The sequence below is a fragment of the Meles meles genome, chromosome X (genome assembly GCF_922984935.1).
Source record: "Meles meles chromosome X, mMelMel3.1 paternal haplotype, whole genome shotgun sequence".
NCBI lineage: Eukaryota > Metazoa > Chordata > Mammalia > Carnivora > Mustelidae > Meles > Meles meles.
In genome coordinates this window covers 75,023,304-75,029,303 of record NC_060087.1, presented here as the reverse complement: position 1 = coordinate 75,029,303, position 6,000 = coordinate 75,023,304, and positions in this window count along the sequence as shown.

Here is a 6,000-nt window from a genome sequence, read left to right as displayed (position 1 = left end):
TGTTCTCAGAGTGTCTTCTAGTTCTTTGAAGGAGAGTGTTTACTTGAGTTGTGGGTCTTCACCTTGGAACCCAATCTTAACCTGGAATTCTAATTTTTTTAATAATATAATCAACTCAGTTCTTCAGTGATACTATCATTCATTTTTGTCATCCTTCCATACTATTGGTAATTATAAGCACTTCAATATTTCATGTATATTATATGACATTATCTACTGGCTAATTGTGCTCAACTTTTGCTGATATCTTTTAAAGATCTTTATTAAAGTTACATGACTTATGATTAAAATTTTATATAGTTAAACAGTATTTTCTCTATTTAATATTTCTGATATTAAAAAATATTATTCTATTGAGAAGTATTCTTATTACCTCTAAAACAAGAAAACAGAGGACTTAGTTATCTAGTTAGAATTGATCATTCTAATTCACAAAATTTTAATATTTGTAACACGTGTTAGATTAGTCTAAGAAATTATCTTATATTTTCCTTCCAATTATTATGACCCAAACATGATCTAACTTTTTACATTGTATTAAATTTTATGTATTTTTTAGGTTTTTTGTTTGTTTGTTTTTTACTTTTTAAAAATGTAAGCTCTACACCCAGTGTGGGGTTTGAACTCATGACCCTGAAATCAAGAGTCACATGCTCTAAGGACTGAGCCAGCTAGGCTCCCCTAATTTTTGAGTTTTAATGCTATTATAAATTGACTCAATTTGTTCTCATTCTGTCTTAAGGCATGAACAACATATTTTCATAGAATTGATATTTTTACTTTCTATAGTGAGTTTTTATCTCTTCTTTAAAAATAGAACTTGAAGAGATCTGTTATTTTGATGTTTTTGTTTTGTTTTACATATTTCTTTCTTTTTGTGGATTTTGTAATTTCCCCCTCAAAAAATATGTATATATGATATTTGACTGCTATACTTAACCACCTCAAGAGATGGAAACAGTCTATGCTTAACATTATGTTAATAATCAAAAAAATCCAAGGCAATTTTGACAGATAACCCAAGTTTATTTAGCACTTACAAAAAAACACTTTAATCCAACTGGCCCTTTGGAAGTGGAATCCTCAAGTTGCCCTCAAACAAGTTCTGCTGTTGCTATTACAGTATCAGACCAGCATATAGTACGTCATTAGTTTTTGATGTAGTATTCAATGATTCATTAGTTGCATATAACACCCAGTGCTCATCACTACACGTGCCCTCCTTAATACTATATGCTAGCTATCTGAAGATAATAATAAAAAATACATTAAGTACCTGAAAATAAATAAAAAATAAAGTATCAGACCTTAGAAAAGATTAGTAGTTTCATTGGGAAGGCAGTGGGTTCTGAATCCCAAAGCCATAATTAAGACATGAATTGCAGCTTTGAAGTGACAACTTTTTCAGTTGTTTTCCTAAATCTGCTGGAACCACACTGTGCCTCCTAACCAACAGTTAAAACACTTACACTTGACTTTTTTCAACAGCTGTTTTCAATGTTCTTTGTTTTAATATGACACTGACTCCATACCAAGATGAACTGTACATAAACAAATGGAATTATGAAGATTTCCAAGAATGATTAAGGATGAAAAGTTCACTTAGACTAAATGACTGTTCTGCTGTAGTCTCAGATAAAAAAATCTAGGTGTGAAGAAAGTAGTTAGCACAGTGTCTAATTTACCATTCCTTAAGGGAAGTTTTGAGAGATAGCAGATATAATATTAATTCTACAAGTATTTTTGCTATTGTTGTTGTCCTTAAAAATATCAGACACTACCTGAAACTAATCTCATACTACATGTTACTCAATTGGAATTTAAATAAAAACATGAAACAAACAAATAAAAAAAAAAGTACTACTTTGCCCTAGAGGCTTTGGTTATGAATATGTTTTATAAACTAAAAATCTTTAAAAGGTCAGCAAAGGTTTAGATCCATTCATTGATGTAAATATAAAATAGCTGAATAAGGAGATTAAAAATCAATTCCTAACCTTATGAGGGCAACTTGCATTTTCTTTCACAGACCAAATCTTTTTGCTGTCAGAATAGTCAGATGGACAATTGAGCAGGCCTATTACCTTATATACTTTATTACTTCCTGAAATTGGCTGCAAGTGTTGAATATGGATGGAATCTGGCATTGACTCTAAACTTATATGTCAAACAAATTATTAAAATAGATTTACAGAAAAAATCAGGCACTTAAAAATAATGTCTTCGAATTACATAAATGGAAATGTAATTGGTCATTCTATTCTGAAGTCTGAACAATTAATTGATACATTCATGTTCAACATTTCACAAACCAATATCACCAATGATCTATGTTATAGTAAACTGCTCAGAATTTTTGGATCTCTTTGGAAAAATATTAAATATATTGGTAAATTGTTGACAAACTGTGGCCAATGGTTTGTTTTTAAAATGTTATGAATGTGTGCATATAGTGCTTGTAAAATAAATTTGACTATACAATGAGCAAGCAACTGGTTTTTCTTCTGAACTAGTTTCAACTAATCTAGTTATACCAAAGGTTAAAATCAATTTTAATACCCAGAGCAATAATTTATACCATTTCAATTTTTAAAAATTTAGTACTTTGAAAACAGCTGTTACCTTTGCTTACTTCACCATTTTCATGTTATTTACCAGACTAAGAATTAGCCTTTTGTTGCTCAGTGTGGTTTGCCGGGGGCAGCAGCATCTATATCCCCAGTGAACATATTAGAAATGCAAAATTTCAGGTCCTACCTAGGCTCTGCTGAATCAGAATCTGCATTTTAGCAAGATTCCCAAATGACTGGTATGCACATTAAAGTTTGATACACACAGTAATAGAATATAACTTCCTAGAAACTGGAGTTTGAAATTGTCATTGGCAGTGATGGTGATGTCATTGGTAGTGATGGTGATGGACTACAAATTTGTGTATTTGGCTCTATTTCTTTTCTAAAGAGCTTTCATCTAGCTATTGTTTTTAGCAGTGACCTTATATTCTCATATTTATTTACTCTTGTATGCAGTTCTAAGGCATTCAGAAGCCATATGATATTTAATGGATTCAAATTCCCTTCCTCAAATAATCTTGCTTTGCACTCTCACATTATAAAATGGCTAGCACATATTGAAACTGCTTTATATCACAGATTTTGTGATATAAAGAAAAGTTGTAAGACAAGGGATGTTATAAGAACTGTGGAGCCTGACTGAAGGCTAAAATACCAGTGTTAAACTGAGCAATTTTTTTCCCGGTGATGTAAAGAGAAAGACAATAGAAATCTTGCTTGATGACCATAAAGCAAGAACCCACGCAAAAGTTTTATCCTGTTAGTTTGTGTGTGTTTATTACCCATTGTTAAGTCTCTTTTTAAAAATTTTAGTGTATTCACATGTTTTTGAGGTTTCATGATCCAAGTAAAGCTAGCAAAAAAATCCAGCAAATAACAATAAGATATTCTAAATATATAATATTAGAAGTGCAAGAGAGAAGCCAGCCTAGGCAATTTCAAAAAGGTTACATGTTTCACACTAAACTGAGAAACAGTCCTTAGCCTTGCCTTTGCCACAAAGTAAAATAAATTGTTCTAAGTTTATTCAGGGAAGAAATCAAAGCTTTGCTTTGGCATATTTTGCCAGACTACCTTTACCTGACTTATATTCCCTAACATGCAGACATATACCCCAGCATGGGCAATAAGATCATGCAACAAGCATACCAAAGTTAAAATCTTTCCCAAATTATATTTAAGCTTTCAGAAAATGTACTTCTATGTCTTTAAGTAAATATGAATTTATAAAAATAAAACCATCCTTTGAGGAATGTATATTGCTTGCTATTTTAAGTAAATGGGTTTTAAAGACATTTTTAAATAGTAAAAATATTTATGTAATTTAATGCCTTCATACTTTATATAGCCTTCATGTCAAAACTTCATTTTGCATGCTTTATAACATGATATGCACAATAAAGACATTTTAAATAATTTAAATTCAAAAGAAAATGTGGAAAACATTGTGTTTTCCATATCTGAGTCAAACTGGGAAACTGTTGAGCTTAATAAAGCCAAAGAAATAAACAAGTCTTGGATATATTTAACTTTCTGATAAGGTACAAAACTATTATTGCTTTCAAGCAAAGCAGGGAATAGGTAAGGTTGTGGAGTACATTAATTAGTGCTATCATCCAATGCCTTACATGAACTCTTATACCCTTAGTTCACTTACTGTAAATGAAAGGAGTTGGACCAAATGAGCTTTCTGGTCCCCTTTACTTCCAGAGTATATAAAACCTGGACCATACTTGTCATATTGCAATGTGCTACCTGACACTCAAAGTATGCTGAATTTAATTTGATGTCACTATATATTACTTTGTTATTTTTGTTGTTCATTGGTTTTGCCCAATCAGAATGTAAGCTTCTCAAAGCAGGTAACTACTTTAAATTCTTTAATGGTCACCCTTCACAGTCCAACCCCCATATCTAAAGAAATATAATGCTGGGCAAGCAATACTTCGTTAGTTGTTAATGGTTAAGGGATCAATGCAGTAAAACTGATAATACCTGCAGTACTATGGGACAAAGAAAGAATGCTTTATATGGCTATTGATTTTTGTAAAACATCGTATTTTTTTTTCATGGGAAATGGACTTGAAATAATTTACACTTTCTTCATTTTACTTTTGGGAAACCTGTACTCCAGGGAGATTAATTTATTTGCCCAAGATCACTCTCTACATACTAATAAAATATATATCATAAAATACCTGTGTTCACACAATTTAAATAAAACTTTTGCTTATATTTTCTATATCCAAAACCATGGGATAAACTTTAGAAGCCTGAAGAAAATAATGATTTGCATGTTGGAAGCTAAATGTCCTTTTGCTTGATATGATCGATCCAGGCCTATACACAGTTAATTCCCAAAGACATGGTGCTTCACAAATGGCATGTCAGAAGAAAACCACTACTTAAAAAGCATTGAAAAATATTCCCTAAAATAACTCCTATATAAAAATTTAGATATTCTAAAAATTGCATTAGGCTATAACACAAAATATTTTTCATATTAAGTAAACTTGTATTTTATGGAGTATCATTATGATATGTCATAATTTGAATTCTTCATATAAATAAAATAGAGGAAGTATATGTAACTCTGTAGTGTATACTATCAAATTTCAATAGTCCCATTATTTTTACCATATAATTCTTACAAGGTCAGTGCACATAGACTCTAAATAAGAGGAGAACATAAGAGCCTATTAATTGATAAACTTATGTAAATATAGTTGAACATACTTGTCTTTAAGATCTTTACTTTTTAATACAAGAAGCATTTTTGTTGTTTTCTTTTAATATTTTTCCAAAGAGATCCAAAAATTCTGAGCAGTTTACTATAACATAGATCATTGGTGATATTGGTTTGTGAAATGTTGAACATGAATGTATCAATTAATTGTTCAGACTTCAGAATAGAATGACCAATTACATTTCCATTTATGTAATTCGAAGACATTATTTTTAAGTGCCTGATTTTTTCTGTAAATCTATTTTAATAATTTATGTTTGACATATAAGTTTAGAGTCAATGCCAGATTCCATCCATATTCAACACTTGCAGCCAATTTCAGGAAGTAATAAAGTATCCCACCTTGCCTTTGAGAAAATATACTCAAAGAAATGAAAGGCAAGGTGAGATGCTGGAAAGTGTCCAAGTTTGGAGACTGAAAATCAACAACCCTGTATAAGCTTCCCCTCTTACCATCTAGAGGAAAGCCTATTTGATTTCTGACCTTAAATTTTCCCACTGAAAAGAAATAGGTATAAACATTGCTTCTTTTTCTACTCAAAAATTTTTGAGACTATATTAATAAATATACTTCCAAAATGATATAAATATAAAAAATGGTATAAATATAGCATTCTGTACAAATTAAAGGTATTTGACAAGGAGAATGAATTGAAACAAAAGTGTAGTAGAAACCTTAAT